At 37.9% G+C, this 23,624-nt stretch overlaps 1 protein-coding gene across 2 annotated transcripts in view; it reads left to right on the top strand.

Annotated features, from left to right (window-relative positions):
* Window positions 1-23,624, top strand: part of CNTNAP2 (contactin associated protein 2) — a 2,019,732-nt gene that overhangs the window by 870,902 nt on the left and 1,125,206 nt on the right. The gene's annotated exons all lie outside the window — the stretch shown is intronic.

Below are 23,624 nucleotides of genomic sequence, written 5' to 3'. Positions count from 1 at the left end.
TTGTAGATTTTTTTGATGATGGCCATTCTGACTAGCGTTAGGTGATACCTCATTGTAGTTTTGATTTGCATTTCTCTAATGATTAGTGATGTTGAGCATCCTTTCATGTGTTTGTTGGCAATCTGTATATCTGCTTTGGAGAAATGACTATTTAGGTCTTCTGCCCATTTTTGGGTTGGGTTGTTTGTTTTTTTGATATTGATCTACATGAGTTGCTTGTATATTTTGAAGATTAATCCTTTGTCAGTTGCTTCATTTGCAAAAATTTCCTCCCATTCTGAGGGTTGTCTTTTTGTCTTGCTTATGGTATCCTTTGCTGTGCAAAAGCTTTTAAGTTTCATTAGGTCCCATTTGTTTATTTTTGTTTTTATTTCCATTTCTCTAGGAGGTGGGTCAAAAAGGATCTTGCTGTGATTTATGTCATAGAGTGTTCTGACTATGTTTTCCTCTAAGAGTTTTATAGTGTCTGGCCTTACATTTAGGTCTTTAATCCATTCTGAGTTTATTTTTGTGTATGGTGTTAGGGAGTGTTCTAATTTCATTCTTTTACATGTAGCTGTCCAGTTTTCCCAGCACCACTTATTGAAGAGGCTGTCTTTTCTCCATTGTATATTCTTGCCTCCTTTATCAACGTTAAGGTAACCATATGTGCATGGGTTTGTCTAAGGGCTTTCTATCCTGTTCCATTGATCTATATTTCTGTTTTTGTGCCAGTACCACTGTCTTGATGACTGTAGCTTTGTAGTATAGTGTGAAGTCAGGGAGCCTGATTCCTCCAGCTCCATTTTTCTTTCTCAAAATTGCTTTGGCTATTCGGGGTCTTTTGTGTTTCCATACAAATTGTGAAATTATTTGTTCTGGTTCTGTGAAAAATGCCAGTGGTAGTTTGATAGGGATTGCATTGAATCTGTAGATTGCTTTGGGTAGTAGAGTCATTTTCACAGTGTTGATTCTTCCAATCCAAGAACATGGTATATCTCTCCATCTATTTGTATCGTCTTTAATTTCTTTCATCAGTGTCTTATATTTTTCTGCATACAGTTCTTTTGTCTCCTTAGGTAGGTTTATTCCTAGGTATTTTATTCTTTTTGTTGCAATGGTAAATGGGAGTGTTTCCTTAATTTCTCTTTCAGATTTTTCATCATTAGTGTGTATCAGGGTGATGGTGGCCTTGTGGAATGAGTTTGGGAGTGTTCCTCCCTCTGCTACATTTTGGAAGAGTTTCAGAAGGATAGGTGTTAGCTCTTCTCTAAATGTTTGATAGAATATGCTTGTGAAGCCATGTGGTCCTGGGCTTTTGTTTGTTGGAAGAGTTTTAATCACAGTTTCAATTTCAGTGCTTGTGATTGGTCTGTTTATATTTTCTATTTCTTCTTGGTTCAGTCTCGGAAGGTTGTGCTTCTCTAAGAATTTGTCCATTTTTCCAGATTGTCCATTTTATTGACATACAGTTGCTTGTAGTAATCTCTCATGATCCTTTGTATTTCTGCAGTGTCAGTTGTTAATTCTCCTTTTTCATTTCTAATTCTATTGACTTGAGTCTTCTCCCTTTTTTTCTTGATGAGTCTGGCTAATGGTTTATAAATTTTGTTTATCTTCTCAAAGAACCAACATTTAGTTTTATTGATCGTTGCTGTTGTGTCCTTCATTTCTTTTTCATTTATTTCCGATCTGATCTTTATGATTTCTTACCTTCTGCTAACTTTGGGGTTTTTTGTTCTTCATTCTCTAATTGCTTTACGTGTAAGTTTGGGTTGTTTATTTGAGATGTCTCTTGTTTCTTGAGGTAGGGTTGTATTGCTATAAACTTCCCACTTAGAACTGCTTTTGCTACATCCCAAAGGTTTTGGGTCATTGTGTTTTCATTGTCATTTGTTTCTAAGTATTTGTTTATTTCCTCTTTGATTTCTTCAGTGATCTTTTGGTTATTTAGCAGTGTATTGTTTAGCCTCCCTGTGTTTGTATTTTTTACAGATTTTTTCCTGTAATTGATATCTAGTCTCATAGCGTTGTGGTCAGAGAAGATACTTGATATGATTTCAATTGTCTTAAATTTATGAAGGCTTGATTTGTGACCCAAAATATGATCTGTCTTCGAGAATGTTCCATGAGCAGTTGAGAAGAAAGTGTAGTTTTCTGTTTTTGCATGGAATGTACTTTAGATATCAATTAAGTCCATCTTGTTTAATGTATCATTTAAAGCTTGTGTTTCCTTATTTATTTTCATTTTGGTTGATCTGTCCATTGGTGAAAGTGGGGTGTTAAAGTCCTCTACTAGTATTGTGTTACTGTAGATTTCCCCTTTTATGGCTGTTAGCATTTGCCTTATGTATTGAGGTGCTCCTATGTTGGGTGCATCAACATTTACAATTGTTATATCTTCCTCTTGGATTGATCCCTTGATCATTATGTAGTGTGCTTCTTTGTCCTTTGTAATAGTCTTTATTTTAAAGTCTATTTTGTCTGATATGAGAATTGCTACTCCAGCTTTCTTTTGATTTCCGTTTGCAAGGAATATATTTTTCCATGCCCTTACTGTCAGTCTGTATGTGTTCCTAGGTCTGAAGTGGGTCTCTTGTAGACAGCATATATTCCAGTCTTGTGTTTGTATCCAGTCAGCTAGTCTAGGTCTTTGGTGGGAGCAATTAATCCATTTACATTTAAGGTAGTTATCGCTATGTATGTTCCTATTCCCATTTTCTTAATTGTTTTGTGTTTGTTATTGTAAGACTTTTCCTTCTCCTGTGTTTCCTGCCTAGAGAAGTTCCTTTAGCATTTGTTGTAGAGCTGGTTTGGTAGTGCTGAATTTTCTTAGCTTTTACTTGTCTGTAAACATTTAAATTTCTCTGTTGAATCTGAATGAGATCCTTGCTGGGTAGAGTAATCTTGGTTATAGCTTTTTCCCTTTCATCACTTTAAATATGTCTGCCTCTTCCTTCTGGCTTGCAGAGTTTCTGCTGAAAAATCAGCTGTTAACCTTATGGGGATTCCCTTGTATGTTATTTGTCGCTTTTCCCTTGCTGCTTTTAATATTTATTTTTGTATTTAACTTTTGGTAGTTTGATTAATATGTCTTGGCATGTTTCTCCTTGGATTTATCCTCTATGGGACTCTCTGTGTTTCTTGGACTTGATTGACTATTTCCTTACCCATATTAGGGAATTTTTCAACTATAATCGCTTCAAATATTTTCTCAGTCCTTTTTTTTTTTTTTTTGCGGTACGCGGGCCTGTCACTGCTGTGGCCTCTCCCGTTGAGGAGCACAGGCTCTGGATGCGCAGGCTCAGCGGCCATGGCTCACGGGCCTAGCTGCTCCGCGGCATGTGGGATCTTTCCGGACCGGGGCACGAACCCGTGTCCCCTGCATCGGCAGGCAGACTCTCAACCACTGCATCACCAGGGAAGCCCTCTCAGTACTCTTTATTTTCTCTTCTTCTTCTGGACCCCTACAATTTGAATGTTGGTGCGTGTAATGTTGTCCCAGTGGTCTCTGAAACTGTCCTCAATTCTTTTTTCTTTATTCTCCTCTGCAGTAGTTATTTCCACTATTTTATCTTCCAGGTCACTTATCCATTCTTCTGCCTCAGTTATTCTGCTATTGATTCCTTCTAGAGAATTTTTAAATTCATTTATTGTGTTCTTCATCATTGTTTGTTTGCTTTTTACTTCTTCTTGGTCCTTGTTAAACATTTCTTGTATTTTCTCCATTCTATTTCCATGATTTTGGATCATCTTTACTGTCATTACTCTGAATTCCTTTTCAGGTAGACTGCCTATTTCCTCTTCATTTGTTTGGTCTGGTGAGTTTTTACCTTACTCCTTCATCTGCCTGTGTATTTCTCTCTCTTCTCATTTTGCTTAACTTACAGTGTTTGGGGTCTCCTTTTCTCAGGCTGCAGGTTCGTAGTTCCCATTGTTTTTGATGTCTGCTCCCAGTGGGTAAAGTTGGTTCAGTGGGTTGTGTGGCCTTCCTGGTGGAGGGGACTGGTGCCTGTGTTCTGGTGGATGAGGCTGTATCTTGTCTTTCTTTTGGGCAGGACCACGTCCAGTGGTGCGTTTTGGGGTGTCTGTGAACTTAATATGATTTTAGGCAGCCTCTCTGCTAATGGTTGGGGTTGTGTTCCTGTCTTCCTAGTTGTTTGGCCTAGTGTGTCCAGCACTGTAGCTTGCTGGTCATTGAGTGGAGCTGGGTCTTAGTGTTGAGATGGAGATCTCTGGGAGAGCCTTCACCATTTTATATTACATGGGACTGGGAGGTCTCTGGTGGACCAATGTCCTGAACTCAGCTCTCCCATTTCAGAGGCTTAGGTCTGACACCCGGCCAGAGCACCAAGACCCTGTCAGCCACATGGCTCAGAAGAAAAGTGATTTAAAAAAAAAAAAAAAGAAAGAAAGAAAATTGTTATTAAAATAGAAAAAAATTATTAAAAATAAAACGTAATAAATAAAAAATGAGACAAAGAAAGAAGAGAGCAACTAAATCAAAAAACAAATCCAGGGCTTCTCTGGTGGCGCAGTGGTTGAGAGTCCGCCTGCTGATGCAGGGGACACAGGTTCGTGCCCCGGTCTGGGAAGATCCCACATGCCGCGGAGCGGCTGGGCCCGTGAGCCATGGCCGCTGAGCCTGCGCATCGGAGCCTGTGCTCCGCAACGGGAGAGGCCACAACTGTGAGAGGCCCGCGTATCTCAAAAAAAGAAAAAATCCACGCATGATAACAAGTGCTAAAAAATATACTTAAAAAAAAAAAAAGGACAGTCAGAACTGTAGGACAAATGGCAAAAGCAAAGCTATACAGACAAATTCACACAAAGACGCATACACATACACAGTCACAAAAAGAGAAAAGGGAATATATTTATAAAGGAAGAGAACAACTAAATCAATAAACAAATCTACCAATGATAATAAGCTCTAAATACTAAACTCCGATAAACATGAAACCAGGAACAAATTAGATGCAGAAAGCAAACCCCAAGTCTACAGTTGTTCCCAAAGTCCAGTACCTGAATTTTGGGATGATTCATCGTCTATTCAGCATTCTGATTTAGCAGTTAACATTTTTTTTTCCATCTTGAGCTCTTCAGAATTTCATCGAATTTAGTCATAAGATACAAAATTGGAAGCTAGTCTTTGTTTTAATTCTAGACTTTGGGTTGGAGTTACCTAAATTTGGTAACTTTAAATGTGTAAAAAAAAAAAAAGAAAGAAAATAGGTTACATTTAGTGCATTCCTTCAACTAGATGTTGTAACAGTGAATTCCTGTATTCAGTAAATATTAGTTGCTTTCTGGATAGCAAAATTATGAGCTATATAGAAATTACGACTTACATTGCACTGCTGTGCATAGTCACAGATGATGGTGTTGAGGTGAAGCCTCAGTTTGAAAATCTTTATCTGCGATTGTTCGAACAGGGGACCTGCCCTCATCCTGCACCCCAGGTTTCTTAGGTCATAGTGAGAGGGCTGTACTGAGAGACCTCCAAAATGCTTGTTATGTGGAGCAGGGTAGGGAAGGGACAGAATATTTCCCTTTCCCTTTATTTCTCTATATTTTGCTGGTTTCCTCACTGGGGAGCAAAATAAGCTATGTCAGTGAAAGCAGCAAAAATACAGAACAGGAAGTAGGGTGGGTCCTACTGTCACCAAGCAGGGAGCCACAGTTTGTCCTAAGTCCATGAATTGTATTGTAATAACATGACCCTGTTCTCTTTCCAGGCCTGAGTCAATGTTGCCAAGTGGGTGCTCAGAATATTCATTGTTTTAAATCAATTAAACAAGAACTTAGTATATGGTAACAATAAAAGCTAATGTTTGTTAGCAGTTTACAATGTACCAGATCCTGTTTTAGGTGCTTTACATGCATTAACTCATTCAATCTTCACAATTATGCAAAGAACTGCTATGTTGTTACCTTTACCTTTTGATAGTCAAGGCAATTGAGGCTTTGAGATGTCTTGAAACTTATTGAAGGTCACATAGCTTAAGGCAGCAGAGCAGGAATTAGAACCCTGGCAGTCTTAACTAAATCTATGTCAACTGCTCCAGCTACTGTGAACGAGGGTTAGGGGCACTTAAAGACACAAAGTCCCTCCCTTCAAGGTGATCTTGATTTAGTAAGATATGAAAATATACATATATATGTTACAATTCTTTGATATTTACAACAAGAGTTGTGCTGTTGCACTAGACTAAATACTAGCAAAAAGAGTAGGAGACATGAAATATTATAGCTGAATGTGGCCAGCGCTTTTATACTTGCTCAGGGTCATCCATTCATCCTTACTGGCCCCAGGTATTTGTAGCAATGAGTGTTTCCCTTAATTTACTCAGATAAGTAATTTTGTTCCCATGTTCTAGAATTAAAATAATTCAATCTTACTAATTATGTTTCTGTTTGAACATTATCAAGGCACTAAGGATAATCAAGTTAGCTATTACTCTATCATCTCAAATCATTTTGTTAGATTCCACTTCTAGAAACCTCCATACAATAAATGTTTTATCATTTTTAAATTAATAATATAAATAATTATATATAGTAGTTAGAATGTCACAGTTTTACTCTAATTTGCAAATTTTGACACTTTGTAATGTAAATAAAATTTAGCAGTCCATAGTAGTCATCTCTAAAATGTTTCAATGTCTGTGGATTTTATGTTTTACAATTCTCTTTGAGAATGCCCAATTGATAAAGTGCTAAAGTAATCAGGACATGTGAATATGCTCTAAAGTTCAGAATTCTGCCATTCTAGAATCTGATTTAAAATCAAAATTAAAAATGAATGTAAGCTTGACCAAGTCACCCAGAATAAGAGATGCTTAATTTTGGAGCTGAAGGGAATCTAAGAGATTACCTGTTTCCTGCCTTCATTTTATAGGTCCAGAGAGTAAATTGATGTCCTCAAGAGCAAATAGGCCAGGGTTCGGTCTGAGGTCTCTGGGTTCCGGTCCAGTGGTCACCTGAAGCCTGGTGGGACGGTTATAATGGTATTGCTTCCACGCCATACCTCTTGGGCCATGAGAAAGCGGGCATCACTTTAATTTCCCAGTAAATTTCCTGTCACAGCACACCCTTTATCCCCCTGGAATGAAAACCTGTGCTTTGCTTCTAGGTCTACATTAAGAGAAACTCAGCCATTGACATTTTAAGGACTTAAACGTCCTACTATAAATAGCACTTGTAACAGCCTTATATCTGTCATGCCTTGGAAAGTGCATAAATTGTTAGGATTGACCTAAACTGTAAAAAATGTCAAATGCAGAAAGTTGAAAATAGGATGTGTAGGCACTGTATCACAATATGTCCTATTTCCAAATTCGATTCCTTTCTTTTAGCCCTTCAAAACCGAAACCGAAGCAAACCAAACCAAAATAACAAAAAAATCTTTCCTAAGATTCATGTGAATTTGTAACAGTTGCCCTTTTATTTTCTGAATTCAAAAATTATCCCCCTCTTTGAGGCTATAAAATTCTACAGCTTTACCAATACGTTTCTAATTTTCCAATAGCTCAACTTTTATTCAAGAGAAAATGCCAGGGAAACCCTTGATTTATGTCAGGAAAACAAATTCAGAGTATAAATTATACAAATTATACAACAGTATATGATATTAATCATTATATAAATTATACAATATAATTATACCCAAGTAAATTAGGGTTTAGAGGGGAGACGGACTAATTTTCCTATTCTGATAGACTCAATAAACTCTGTATTTTTATGCTGCAAATTTCAAGATTATTTCCTATAAGGTCAGAAAAAGTGGGTAATAATCAAATGGTTAAATAAACAAGGAAAATTCTGGGCCTTACCTCGTTAGAAATGTAAATGGTGGGTGTGGTTTAGATTCTGTGATTCCCCAGGAATCTGAGATTCTACACAACGTATTGGGAAAAGAACTTCCTTTCACCCTCTTAGGTTCTGTGGTTACCCGACAAATTAAACTGACATGGGACAGATGAACAGTAGAAAAGCATACACATTTTATGTAACATTTTTATATGTACATGGGCATCTTCAGAAGAAAAATGAAGACCCAAGGAAGCCATTAGGCCCCAAAGCTTATATACCTTTTTAAACAAAGAATGATAAATTATAAGGAGGTAGTAAGACAAAGGGCTGGGGCTGGGGGAAGTTAATTGAGACAGTGATTAGGAAATATTTGGGGAAACTAATTGAAGAGAAGAGGTTTATGTAGGTTGATTTGTTGAGGTTCCAACTCCTGTTTTTGGCTTTGGCTCCCAGACTCTGTTGATAAGAATATTGTTATTGTCTTCCTGGTGTGGGGAGAGTGCCCATTTCATGGGAAATTTTAGGACCTGCTTTTAGGTAGAAAGAGGTCAATCAGAGAGCCCTTTCTGCATCTGCTGTTTCTCAAGTACCTTCAGCTCAAAATAATCAATATATCAAAGAGACATATTTTGGGGTGGCATGTTCTGAACCCCTTCAACATTAATGTACTGCTAACACTGGATTTACTAGTTACAAAGTGCCTAGTGAATTTTAATAATTAGACATGGAAACCACAGAGTTTAGTTGCAATAAGCATGTGAAGAATGAGACTGGTCTTTGTAAACTGCAAGGAAGTCGCGTGTACTGAAATAACTGCACGTCCGAGCAGTGAGAAGAAAACAAAGAAGTCCGTTTGTGGAATGATATCATGTAGTATCCCTCTTACCTATGAGGAGAGCTGCAGTTCCTTGATCATTTATCCATAGGATAATTTAAATATTTCTTGATTATATTTTCACTTTCATATATGTGGTAGTTTGAAATAATCCTTTATTTTCCTGTTTAAGGAAATGAATGCAGTGTAAATACAGTTAGTTCTCACTATTCACAGCAGTTACATTCTATAAAGTTGCCGTGAACCCTGACTTAAATACTGAACTGTTGATCTCAGGGGGAATACAGGATTGGGTTCCTGTGAGGTTCTGGTCACAACATTTTCGTCAATGGATATATAACCGTGCTTTATTTGTGTTTCTGTTTAACACCACCTTATTTAGTATGTATTGTGGATTCATTAACATGGAGCTCACGGTTGACAGCACTGACAAAGCTTATCCAAAACATGTATGTATTTTCTCCAAAAAGCACGTCACAGCTTTCTTGTGCTTGGTAACACAAGAAAGCACTTTTGCACTACTCTTGGGTGAGAGGTATTTAAACAGCAAAATCTTCCACAAAAAAAGCACAGAAATGCAAAAAGTGTGGCAGGAAATGCAAAGGACACATTTATACAGTATGAGAGCTGAAACAAGAAGGCAGAGCATTGCCTTGTCAACCTTAGCTGAGCACATGAGCAGCCAGTGACTCAAATGTTTTGCCTCTCTGCACATATCCGTGAATAACTTTGAAAGCACCACAAGTATTGGTTTTGGAGGTACAAATAAATTTTAGTGAGTAGGCTAATTTGCACATACAGAATCTGCCAGTAATGAAGGATTGGCTGTAGCTGTTAATTGGTAATACTTTTATATTTTTTAAAGCTATATTTAGTATTTATTTATTTATCTAATTTTTTAAACATCTTTATTGGAGTATAATTGCTTTACAATGGTGTGTTAGTTTCTGCTTTATAACAAAGTGAATCAGCTATACGTATACATATATCCCCTCCCTCTGCGTCTCCCTCCCACCCTCCCTATCCCATCCCTCTAGGTGGTCACAAAGCACTGAGCTGATCTCCCTGTGCAATGAAGCTGCTTCCCACTAGCTATCTATTTTACATTTGGTAGTGCATATATGTCCATGCCACTCTCTCACTTCATCCCAGCTTCCCCTTCCCCCTCCGTGTCCTCAAGTCCATTCTCTACATCTGTGTCTTTATTCCTGTCCTGTCCCTAGGTTCTTCAGAACCTTTTTTTTTTTAAATTCCATATATATGTGTTAGCATAAGGTATTTGTCTCTTTCTGACACACTTCACTCTGTATGACAGACTCTAGGTCCATCCACCTCACTACAAATAACTCAATTTCATTTCTTTTTATAGCTGAGTAATATTCCATTGTATATATGTGCCACACCTTCTTTATCCATTCATGTGTCGATGGACACTTAGGTTGCTTCCATGTCCTGGCTTTTGTAAATAGTGCTGCAATGAACACTGTGGTATATGACTCTTGTTGAATTATGGTTTTCTCAGGGTATATGCCAGTAGTGGGATTGCTGGGTCGTATGGTAGTTCTATTTTTAGTTTTTTAGGGAACCTCCATACTGTTCTCCATAGTGGCTGTATCAATTTACATTCCCACCAAGAGTGCAAGAGGGTTCCCTTTTCTCCACACCCTCTCCAGCATTTGTTTGTAGATTTTTTAATTTATTTAAGGCTATGTCGGGTCTTAATTGCGGCCCGTGGCATCTTTGTTGAGGTTCGTGGGCTTCTATCTAGTTGTGGTGTGCAGGCTGCAGGGCGCGTAGCCTCTGCAGTTTGCGGCAGGCAGGCTCTAGTTGAGGTGAGCGAGCTCAGTAGTTGTGGCACGTGGGCTTAGTTGCTCTGCCACATGTGGGATCTTAGTTCCCTGACAAGGGATCAAACCTGAGTCCCCTGCATTGCAAGGTGGATTCTTTACCACTGGACCACCAGAGAAGTCCCAGTAATACTTTTAAATATTTATATATATATATTTCCTTTTAAGATAGAGTCTGAAGTCCAAAATCTCAGTGAATGAAGCTCAGATTTATTTTGTTTTCTCCCTCCCTCCCTCCTTTCCTCATTTCCTTCCTTCCTTCCTTCCTTCCAATGTTTAGTGTAATATTTGCCTGTAGTTTTATGGTAGCGTAGAGTGGTATATCTTTGTATCCTATTATACCATTAAAATTAGGGTTTTTTTTTAACCATTCACTCTCTGTTTAGCACTGACTTATTTTCTAAGGAATTTGCTTTTTAAGAAATAAAATTTCTTGCTGATACATACTGCAGTAATTCACAGGTAAATTATGGTATCGTGGAAGATTAATTGTTCAGTCTTATTATGATCTACTTAGTCTTATATTTTGACAGTATTCAAGTTTAAAGTGATGTGTGGCCAAAAAAACTATCTGTAGAGTACTAGTCGCAGCGTCTGCTAAAGCAGAGGAGATTTCATTAAAATGTTGGATTTCTGAGTTTTCTAGAAAATTGAATGCTTGAATAACACCAGAATTGCTGCATAGCTTCAGTTTGCTACAGGTGAAGAGGGACTACCTCCCTTATGCCCATAGTACATCCCAAATACTCCCTATTGTTTTTCCACTAGCCAGACCAAGCTTCTTAGACATTAATTTAGCATCTTTTCCCTGTTGAGTTTGAATCAAGGAGAATATTGTCTCTGTTACCCGTATTTCTATCAAAAGTCAGAAAATCGTACACAGATCAGTGGAGCTCCGTGGTTTTTCAACAAGCTAGCATCACTGATTTGTATGAACTGCTTGTTCCCTCTGACCAGTGAAGTTCCTAATTTCAGGAGCTTCCAATTATTTTAGCCCCTGTCAGGGCTGATTCTCTGCACAAGTGCTGGGAACTTTGCTCATTTACGGAAATGAATTAATTCAGCCTGCTCACCAGGGCCTCAGTGGGCGTGCAGGTGTCAGGAAGTAATGGGCGGCACCCGTGTTCCCAGTGAATCAGATTCCCTCCAATGCCTGAGTCACTGAGGTGTGTTGATGGCGGGGTCTCAGAGTACCATTTAGTATTTTATCAGACAGGACCCCGCTGCTGTAGAGGAGCAGAAAGAACACATTATGTCACAACATGTGTACATTCTGAGCTTTATTAATCCTGTTTTATGGTTGAGATAAAAGATTCACCCAAAGGTATGTGAAATCAAACCAAAAATAAAATGAAGCTGTAATGTACTACATCCTGTGCATGAACTCAAGACATTCTATATGTCCCACTTTCTTGCAAGTAAGTGCAAATCATTTGCACCAATTCATTTGGCTTTCAGGAAAGTACAAAGAGTAAAATAAATAAAAATGATAGTTTTTACTATTACATATTGCTACTTGTCCAGGAAACTTTGTAGGAGTTTTTGGGGAAGTATCTGCTGTTTGGAGAAACACTGATTTTACATTTTTAGATTAATGTGAATTTTTTAAGACATGGAATTGAATGAGATAGAGCATTAAAATGTGTGATAGCTAAAGATGGCAGACCTCTGAGATTCCATCTAAAAAGTAAGGTGGTACAAATAAGTGAATCCAAATATTTAACGTATTTCAAAGAAGAATTTTTGACATTTTGGTTTTGTTTTTAGGGTAGTTTCAATTCCACTAAAATTCCTAATGCTTTTATGATATTGGATTTGTCATATCTTTGGAGAAAACCATGATAGTAAGTATTCATCTGAAATTCTTCAGTCACTGTAGAAGCCTTAACTGCTTTGAAATCCTGGGTAGCAACCATGCATCATCAGAAAGCTTTGCGTTTTTTTTTTTTTAATTTTATTTATTTATTTATTTATGGCTGTGTTGGGTCTTCGTTTCTGTGCGAGGGCTTTCTCTAGTTGTGGCAAGCGGGGACCACTCTTCATCGCGGTGCACGGGTCTCTCACTATCGCGGCCTCTCTTGTTGCGGAGCACAGGCTCCAGACGCGCAGGCTCAGTAGTTGTGGCTCACGGGCCTAGTTGCTCCGCGGCATGTGGAATCTTCCCAGACCAGGGCTCGAACCCGTGTCCCCTGCATTGGCAGGCAGATTCTCAACCACTGTGCCACCAGGGAAGCCCCAGCTTTGCGTTCTTTAATGACATATTTATCTTCTGCATTCTGGCTTTGTATAACCTTTATCAACACAATCAGATGGTTATCTGCTTTGAGGGAGGTCTTTGCTCTTTCTGCCTCTGCACGTGTTCTGCCACATCGACACAGGCGTTATCTTCCCAAGATGTAGATCTGGTCCTGCGCCTTCCCCTCAGGGCATCATCTTTTCACACTTAGACCAAGATCTTCCATATGAAGCAGTAGATCCTTCATCTTCCAGTTCTAACCCTGCCAGGATTCACTTATGTATTAAAGTCAGGCCGACTACTGAGCTCTTTAAGGCAACCGCATATGCTCTTCCCCTATCTGTCTGGATTTTTCTTAATCTTAATTCTCTTTTAACAGGGGAGTTCATCTATTAGTTCTTTCTTAAAAATCACCTCTTTAGCTCCATTGCCCCACTTTCTTGGTGCAGTGATACGAATGTAGAAGATATTTTGATGAATGCTAGTTGATATCAGACATTTCAAAATGATTTCTTAGATTCACTTTTTTTCAGATCTATGGAATAAGTCTTGCAGGTAATTTTAAGATTTTTTCCTTGTTTGACTAAATTTAAAATTTTTTTCATTTCTAAGATATAATAAGGGAATTTACTGTAGAAAATATTTCAGAATATAGATTATTTGAGGTATAATAAGGCCAACATATCAGGAAACAGCTGCCATTGAAAAGGTAGGTTATTACTAACAGTTCCCGAGAGGAGAGGGCATATCTGCCGTGGGGGGATGGGGAGGCCAGAGGAGAAGGGGGAGGGCAGGAAAGAGCCTTTATTGTGTTTTCCACAGGAAGGAATGGATGAGGCTGAGTAAGCAGGTTTAGGGTTGGCTAGTTTGAATTATCTCAGAGGCTGTGGGGCACAGGGGCTTCCCTTGTTGTTTGGTACCTGAGCCTGGGGTGATTAGGGCAGATGGATAGTGGCCTGGAGTGTGACAACCAGAGAGAGGAGGTAGCTGGGTTGTGGAGTGTTGATTGGTTGGTTTGTATTTGGAGAGTGTGTTTGCAGGAATTGGCTCACCCTGGGAGGGGCAGTCCCCCCAGGGTCAGCAAGGCCCCACATGTCAACACATCAAAGTACAGAAAACGGAAGATGTGGTTAATACCGAGGGGAAGGTGGGAGCCAGCTGTGGTAGCTTGGAGAAATTGCTGGGATGTTGACACCCTTTCCACCATTCCCCTTTTACTTATCTGGATAGTTTATCTTTTCCTCAGTATTGTATAAATTACCATGAAAACAATGCCCCAAAACAAGTCCCTAAATCAACCTGCCATCCCTTAGCCAATACAGTGTTGAAATTTGGGTCCAACACTGACAATAATGTTTTCAGTGGAACTAGAAGTAGAAGTAAGTTTAACTGAGTAATGATACAGAAAATCTGAAATAAATGTTAAGAATAATTTATATTAAAAGACATTCTGGGGGATTTCTTGATGTCTGGTTCCTTTCCTCATCTGTGAGATATTTACTTAGGGCTTGTAATTCTAGATAGTCTCCTTAGCAGAGAAATAGATTGTATATGGTGAAAAGCTGTAGAGCTATTTTCAGTAAACAGTAATATTATCACAGAGATGGCAAGTCTAATTTGCTTGACTTTTCGATTTACAAAAATAAATAAAAACAGCTTCCACATGGATTTCCTACAATAGATTTTATGCTAATTTTTAGCGCTAATTTTCAGAAATTGCTTATTATCTCTGTATTATTAGACGTATTAGAGCGATAACCCTGTTCACAAGTGGAGCACTCTGATTTTCTGATGTCCTGTGTGTGTGTGTGTCTTTGTGTGTCTGTGTGTGTGTGTCTATCTGTGTGTGTGTGAATGAATGACTATTTCCCTTAAATGCATTAAATTAAAAGGAAAAGATATATTTTGTATTTCAACTCATACTACAGTTAAATGTTTTCATTTCTGACTTATTAAAAAATAACTCCAGTATGAGTGTAATGAAAGCATTTCAAGTTTTAAAGTATCCATATCAGAAACACACAGTTGTAATATTTTTTTTTATAAATTTATTTTATTCATTTATTTTTGGCTACGTTGGGTCTTCGTTGCTGCACGTGGGTTTTCTCTAGTTGCCGCGAGCCGGGGCTACGCTTCCTTGTGGTGCACAGGCTTCTGGTTGTGGTGACTTCTATTGTTGTGGAGCATGGGCTCTAGACGTGCGGGCTTCAGTAGTTGCAGCACACGGACTCAGTAGTTGTGGCTTACAGGCTCTAGAGCGCACGCTCAGTAGTTGTGGCGCGTGGGCTTAGTTGCTCCGCGGCATGTGGGATCTTCCTGGACCAGGGCTCAAACCCGTGTCCCCTGCATTGGCAGGCAGATTCTTAACGACTGCGCCACCAGGGAAGACCTGTAATATTTATATAAATGCCTGTCATTAAAACATGTGTAAGTCTGTACTCTTGGAGAGAAAACTGCTTGCACCAGGTATGGTTTTGAAGGAAAATGAGAACAGAAGAATGCCCCTTTTGCCATGTTGTCTCAAATACCAATTATGTTTTTTTTTTAATTTTTTTAATTGCAGTATAGTTGATTTAGAATATCATGTTAGTTTCAGGTGTACAGCATAGTGATTCAGTAATATATATATTCCTTTTCAGATTCTTTTGCCTTACAGGTTATTACAAGACATTGAGTATAGTTTCCTGTGCTATACAGTAGGTCCTTGTTGGTTATCTATGTTTTATATATAGTAGTGTGTCTATGTTAATCCCAGCCTCCTAATTTATCCCTCCCCCGTTTCTCCCCTTTGGTAACCATAAGTTTGTTTTCTAAGTCTGTGAGTCTCTTTCTGTTTTGTAAATAAGTTCATTTGTATCATTTTTTTAGATTCTACATATAAGGGATATCATATGATATTTGTCTTTCTCTGGCTTACTTAGTATGATAATTTTTAGGTCCATGTTGCTACAAGTGGCATCATTTCATTCTTTTTTATGGCTGAGTAGTATTCCGCTCTACATATGTACCACATCTTCTTTATCCATCCATCTGTCGATGGACATTTAGGTTGTTTCCATGGCTTGGCTATTGTAAACAGTGTTGCAATGAACATTGGGGTGCACACAGCTCAAATACCAATTGTTTAAATCAGTTTAAGAGATGTTTATTGTGTGAGAAATACAAAGTGGAACAAACCAGAGTCTACTGTACCTTAGGAAAGTTTAAAGCTCCAGAGGAAATCAGACCCATAAAGAGATAATTTTAATATAAGATGAGAAGGGATACAATAAAAGTATCCAAGGGTGCTGTGGAGCAATAGGTGAGGGCTGTTTCACACGAGGAAACCTTTCTAGTAGGTGAGCTTTATCTGAAGCTTGGAGGATGCCTAAACTTTAACTAGATTTTTTTAAAACAGCTGTTCATTGAAGGAAGTGAGCTTACCGCAAGGAAAGGCGCTAGGTGAAATTAGCAAGGGATTTAGTTGGTTTTACCGTCAGCAGCACTTAAGGAAAAAGTTGGTGCTAAAATGTGAGGGTGTCAGGAAGGCAGGAGCTCTATCACTGAGGGTCTTGCAGGCCACACTGGAGAGTTTTTCAGTAAAAGAGTTTATTTCAGAAAGATCTTACTAGCTTCAGTGTGGAGGATAAATTTAAGGGGAATAAGACTGGAGGGTGGGAGTTGCTCATTCACAATGTTAATGCAATAGACAGTATGTGAGGTGGTGGGAGCCTGGTGGCAGTGCATATAAAAAGTCAGCGATGTGTTTGAAAAACACGGACATGCTAAATTTCACTGGACTTGGAACTGACGGAACATAGGTGCATGAGAAAGGGAGGAGCTAAGGAAAGGCCCAGAGCTCTGTCTTAAGTGACTCGATAATGGATATAAGAACAGGAGCAGTAAGACCCAGAGAAAGACTTATGTGTTGGGCAGGTAGAGTTAGATATGCCTGTGGAAGGTCCATGTGGATCAGTCTTTCAGGCAACTGGGTACTGGAGTCCCAGTGTTGTGGACAAATGAAATCAGACTTCTCTGATTTGATTGTTCTTGTCCTACCATGAGTTATCAAGCTCTTAAGGGCAAAGCAACACATTTTAAGGAGAAATATTGCACAAAATGTGAGATGATGGCCTTTATGAAAGAGCCTTTATGGTTTTTATTTTGTTTTATTTTTCCCAAAGTAAAAGTGATTTTTTAAAGTCTGTCTCTACATTATATTTTAAAGGATTTGAAGAAGGCTCTTTTGCTGCTACTATTCTAAATTAGGTGTTATTGACATTTTAGAATCTATTTAAACTGCCTATTTACATTTAAACCACAGATATATTGAAAGGAAAGGGCAGTGGGTTAGAAGAAGGTGATTAATCAGAAACAGTCTGCAGAGGAGATGAAATGGACTCGGTTCCACTAGAGTTAATGTCTGTCAATTCAATAACACCGAGTCAATTAATAATAATAGCATGAATTTTTCCCCCCACCACAAAAAAAGTAACATGAAATTACCATTCTTTTTCTCTAACAATTGAAACTTTGGTTATATTAGTAGTTGTGGCACCAAGGGTGGATCAGAGTGATTCTTGAAATTTCTTCCAATCTAGTGATTCAGATTTTTAAAGAAAAAGTTTAAAGAAGTTTATTCTACTTTAATCCAGTGCTTTGAGTGTGCATGACAACATGCAATCATTCAACAAATACTTAACGAATATTGACTTACCCGCTGTTGTGGTACTGAGCTTCAGGGGTGGAGCAAAATAAAGTCTCTGGTGCATATACATTCTTGGAGGTGGAGGCATGCTGTAAATTCATGAGCCCGTCCATATATCAGGTAGTAGGTAGAGATAAATGCTATGAAGAAGAAGACCAGTGAGTAAGTAGCTAGAGATGAAGATGGCAGACGTGCTATTTTGTAAAGAAAGGTCTAGATAGACATATCTAGAATATTGACATCTGACATTAAAAAAAAAAGAGAAACAATACATAGATGTGCATCTATGTAAAAGTTTGCAAAACTAAGCAAATGGCACCTTGTAGTATTTTTCAACTTTAGTTTCAGAGATATATTTCACTCTTGAAAGTGACTTGGGTATTTATATAAATTACATAATGTTAGATTTCATACTACCTCGTTAACATACATCTCTACTGATATCTTTAAGCAATTCAAATGCTTTAATTAAACACTTTAGAAATTTAAAGTCAGAAAATAATTGTTCCAGTGCTCAAGAATCTCACTACAAGAATGTTCATTATATCAACAGAAATGTTTGGATTTGTAGAAAATGTTGGTATTTGTAGAAAACCACAAATTCCTTAGACAGACGTACAAAAAGTATTTTGATATCTATGTGGCGTGATTGTAACTAATTTAAATTGATTATGTTTTTGCTTTCTTAACATGACATAAATTTTTTACAGTGAGTACATATTAATTTCATGAAAATAAAACAAAATTATTTTAAAATATTAGGGCTTATGCATTACCACTTAAATATTAATAATCAAATTTATTTAAGGAGTAATCAGTAATCACTTAAACACATATTAGCAATTATCATTATTGCTTTTAAAAGTCACTGTTTATGCAAAAACATTTGATTAACATGAAAAGAGCTTCAAAATTCTTGCAAATCCTTTTGAAATAGATAACTAAGAAACATTTTATAAGTTTTTGTCCTTTTTTTCTGAATAATTTACTTATTTTGTGGAAGAATAGATCACATAGATGATAACTATATTTGTAGAAAATTTATTGTGTGCAAAATGAAAAAATAAAAAACCTGCAAGCTTCTCAGGGCCATTGTACAATAAAAGAAATGGGGGTTCCTTGGGAAAATGGCTGATTCTAGGTCTGGGGCAGGAAAAGTGCAAGATAAGCTTACGGCATCATATAGTGACAGAAAGAGAGAAGAGAAAGAGGAAAAAGGAAGAGGATGAGGAGGACTAGGAAGAGGAGAGGGAGACTTGAGAAGGGGGGAGGGGGAGGGGAAGAGGGGGAAGGGGAGGGGGAGGAGGAGAAGGGGAGGGGAGGAGGAGAAGGGGAGGGGAGGAGGAGAAGGGGAGGGGGAGGAGGGGAAGGAGAGGGGGAGGAGGGGAAAAGGGGGAGGGGAGAAGGGGAAAAGAGGGAGGGGGAAGGGGGAGAGGAGGAGGGGGAAGGGGGAGGGGAGAGGGAAAAGAGGTAGGGGGAAGGGGGAGAGGAGGAGGGGGAAGGGGGAGGAGGGGGAAGGGGGAGGGGAGGAGGGGAAAAGAGGGAGGGGAAGGGGGAGAGGAGGAAGGAGAGGGGGAGGAAGGGGAAGGGGAGGGGAGGAGGGGAAAAGAGGGAGGGGGAAGGGGGAGAGGAGGAGGGGGAAGGGGGAGGGGAGGAGGGGAGGAGGGGAAAGAGGGAGGGGAAAGGGGAGAGGAGGAAGGAGAGGGGGAGGAAGGGGAAGGGGAGGGGAGGAGGGGAAAAGAGGGAGGGGGAAGGGGGAGAGGAGGGGGAAGGGGGAGGGGAGGAGGGGGAAAAGAGGGAGGGGAAGGGGGGAGGGGAGGAGGGGAGAGGGGGAGGGGAGAGGGGGAGGGGAGGGGAGAGGGGGAGGGGAGAGGGGGAGGGGAGGGGAGAGGGAGAGGGAAGAGGAAGCAGCAGGGGCCACAACCTACCAAAGAGACACAGGAGCCAACCTGAAAGAGCTCCCAATGGCTAAAGCTGGAAAAATTTGAATAATGATAAGTATTGAATTAAACTCAATGAATAAATAAACATGCACAATCCCATAATTATATAAATAAATGTTTGAATGAATGAATAAATAGAAGAAATCTTCTTTACAGAAGAATTCTAAATAGTATATGTAGATACTCCCCCTCCAGGAGGTAGAACTTAGTTCCCCTTACCTTAAACATGGGCTGGACTTGGTGACTCACTTCCACAGAATAAAGTACGGAAAAGGAAAAATAGTAACCTTACAGTGAAGAAAGTCGGCAGACATCACCTTGACCACTATCACAAGTGGAAAGTCATGTTGAAATCATGCCTCCCCTGATAGGAAGTGCTGAGGACACCCCAACTCAGTGGTTTTTTCCCCAAACTCCACCAGTCTAGTCATAAGAAAACTTCAGACCAAGCCAGGATGAGAAGGATTCTACAAAATACCTGACCGGTACTCTTCTAAAGTGTCAAAGTTATGAAAGACAGACTGAGAAAACATCACAGATTCGAGGAGTTGAAGCAAACTAAGGAAACATGATGACAAAATGCAACGTGAGATCCTGGACTGGATCCTGGGATAGGAAAAGCAAACAAACAAAATCATTTGTGAAAACTGGTAAAATCCAAACATAGTCTGTATTTCAGTGAACAGTGTTATACCTAAGTTATGTCTTAGATTAGACAAATGTACCAGTTATGTAAAATGTTAACATTAGAAGAAACTGGGTGGAGGGTGTGTGGGAACTCACTGTACTATCTTTGCAACTTTTCACTAAATCAAAAATTATTCCAAAATAAAAAGTTAATTAAAAAGAAAACTGCAAAATAGATTCTTATTGAAGAAACTGGACATCCAAATGATGGTATATTTTTAGCTAATTAAAATCCTGTTTTGGGAAAAACAATATATGAGATTGAAAAAAAACTATAGTGTTTAGTAACAAAACTATATAGAGTATGATCCTTCTGTGTATCTATATACATACATTACATATATACAAATTAAAACAATCAGAAATGTAAGTTATCAGTGGTTATTTCATGAAAATAGAATTATGTCCTTTTAATTTTCTTCTTTAAATCTTCCTATTATTCTCAATTTTCTATATGAAAATGAAACATTTATGAGCAAACAAGAAATCAAAAGTTGTTTACTTGTGGTGCTATATTCAAATACATTTTTAATTTTTTCAAATAAATAGCATAAATTACATTTCTAATTATATACATTCTTACTTTATGTAAGTGCCTTGCTGCACGAAAGTCAATAAAACATACTAATTTGCTAAAACCTACAATTTCCCCACATTATAAATAGATTGCCCAAAGCTCAAGCAATTATTATACATTTTGAACCACAATTAAATGAAATGACATTCTCCTTTCTCTTTCCCTTCCTCTCTCTCTCTATTTACACACACACACGTATATGTAATAATGTATAGTTTCTTGCATTATTCCATACATTAGATAGAGAGATAGATGCATAAAATCTAGAATGACACACCATCAACACTGGTTACCCATTAAGACTGGTGATCTCTTGTCTTGGGGATTCACATTCTATATTTCTGTATTGTTCATTTCTTTTTAACAATAAACATATATTACATTTGTAGTAAAAATTAGCAAAGGTACTTTTTTAAAATAATAAAATCTTTAGATGGTAAACAATTTTCCAAACTATCTCATCTGAGTATCTCCAAATTCAGACAGTAAAGACTAAATAACAATGAAATGTTTTAAAATAAAAGCCTTCTCTGCTGTGACGATTTGATGAATTGGGCACGTTACCAGCTCTCTGAGTTATTGTTAGAAACAAAATCATGAAAGCACTGTGATTTCACATTCACTTTTTGACTAGCCATATTGTTGTTCAGATTGCTTAAACAGTTCAACCACACATATTTAATCACTGCATAGAAAACTTTGTTCTAGGGAGTGAAAAGCAATCAGGGTAATAGGGGAAAAAATATGGCTTGTCCCAGAATAAGCACAACATACTATTAGATGTCAAATGAAATTGTAATGTATTTTGTAGGAAATGGAACTAAACTCTGATGGATTTTACAATATCCCAGACTCTCTTAAAAGTGTATGGTGCGTGCTTATGTATAAATTATATATGATAGATTATTTCTAGGAATTTTGTAATTTCAAAGCCAACTCTGAGTTCACATCCACATGCTAATATTGTGCAAGCATTTAACCCATTCCTAGAAGAACAGTTTGGATTTTGTGATGAGTGATCTGGCTTGCAGAGCATTTTTATTAGTTTCTCAACCGACCACTGACCACTTACTATTTATAAAATGAGGTTTGGTCCTCATGAAAAACATTCCTTGTGTTGTTGTTTTTTTTAACATCCTAGGACTGTCTAAATGATGACCATCCTTCTTGTCACTTATTTCATTGCCCTAAAAGTAAGGAAGAAAGGCATCAACATTTGCATAAGTCACTATTCTGTACCTGGACCTGATTTTGAGTTAGGAGGAAACGGGAGAGGGGTGAATTCTTTCCTCTGTCTAAGCTCCAGAACATTTACTTCCTAAGAGATGAATGGGGAATATTTTTTGTCAATTAATGTATATTGAAGGTATATAAAATGACTGTTGTTGATATGAAATTGACTGCAAAATTACTTTCTGGAATTCAGAATTTACTCCCTCCTTCTGACTTTTTGTTTATACACTTTTCAAGACAAAAAGTCATTTCAACCAGCTGCTGGATTATAAATTCAATCTGGGATCCAATAATCAGATTCCACATTTCCTCTGTTTTATCTCTCATCACAAATGATAAAGATATTGCAATTGGAATTCAGTTGTGACAGTATAGATGATTAAGCTAAAATCGAATTGGCTTGGCAGTGTTAGCAGAAGCCAAAATTTAATGGCTGCTTTTTTTCCTCCATAGTAAATAAACCTCTGTGATTCACACTCTCAGAACAGAATTCTGTTGATTAAGAAAATTTTTATGATTATACAAAGTCTTATAGTAAATTATTGCCTCTAAGAATTAAAACAAAATTCCAAGTTATATTTTTCTTTGTGAACTTTTTAGAATGTAACAATTCTCTGAACTATTATTTAAAAACAAATGTTTGCAGTGGTAGGATATTTTTAAATATTCAAAATCTATTGATGATTTGAAGGGAAAAGTTAGAGATATTCTAAGCAATATTTGAAATAACTGTATTCATATCAATTCACTTTATAGAATTAGTTAAAAGCAAAACTTATACTGGCAAGCACTGCACAGAAAGAGTGAATATGCTGCCGGTACTGCACAGAAGGGTGAATATACCTATGGTAGCTCTGCTCCTCCGCCTAGGCTGCCACGATGCAGCGTGCTATCGTTACTGTTACCGGGATCCAAAGTATTCCCCATGCTGATTGAAGTAAACCAGTGCCAGAGAACTAGGACGTGTAATGAGAAGATATTTCTCTGACAGGCTTTAAACTTGCTATTATTTTTCTCCAGTGTCTCCCTGTGGATTCTTTGGCAAGACCTTACCCCAAACTGAGAGGCAGCTTCATCCTGGCTTATAATTCTAAGATAATTAGAACTGTCCAATTTGTCTAGATTCTCTACAATTTAATATTAAGAGCTAAAAGCATTTTCAATGATAAAGTCTAATTATGGTAACTAAGTTTCTATTTGTACTTAAAATTTGATCTGAATGATTACAGTTCATCGTTGACCCATTCCATGGGTTGGCAACCCACTAACCAACAGTGTGTAATAAATAAAATCATCTCATTTTCTATTTCTGGTGTGAATAAGTAGCAATTATTAAACTATTGCCCACCATCCCTTGTTTCTGAGCGTGGTGAAAACATTGTTCACATTTCTAAAGAAGTTTATATTTCATGTTTTCAATGAAATTCCCTAAAATAAAATTAGAACTACTCTTATCCCAGTATAGGCTAGATACTTGTTCTTCTAATTATATATGGGTGAGGATGTCTTTGTTTAGTGTAGTCGAAAACATGGGCAACCCAATTCTCCATTCCAAAGGCAAGGGGCTAACAAGGAATTTGAGACAGACACGAGCCCTAGAAGCAAATGGTAAAAGCTTCTTAAAGTTCACTTCACTGTATCTAGGCCCTACCATAAAGTTAAGTGAAACTGTAGTAGAATATAAAAACCATTGGAAAAATGAGGATACCCTAAACCCTGCATCCCAAGATCCTTCATTGTTATGTCATGGAAAATAAAATTTGTGAGCAAAATATTGATATATAT

The sequence above is a fragment of the Orcinus orca genome, chromosome 9 (assembly GCF_937001465.1).
Source record: "Orcinus orca chromosome 9, mOrcOrc1.1, whole genome shotgun sequence".
In the NCBI taxonomy this organism is placed as follows: domain Eukaryota; kingdom Metazoa; phylum Chordata; class Mammalia; order Artiodactyla; family Delphinidae; genus Orcinus; species Orcinus orca.
The sequence above is the reverse complement of the archived record's forward strand: the minus strand, read 5'-3'. Positions and strand labels throughout refer to the sequence as shown.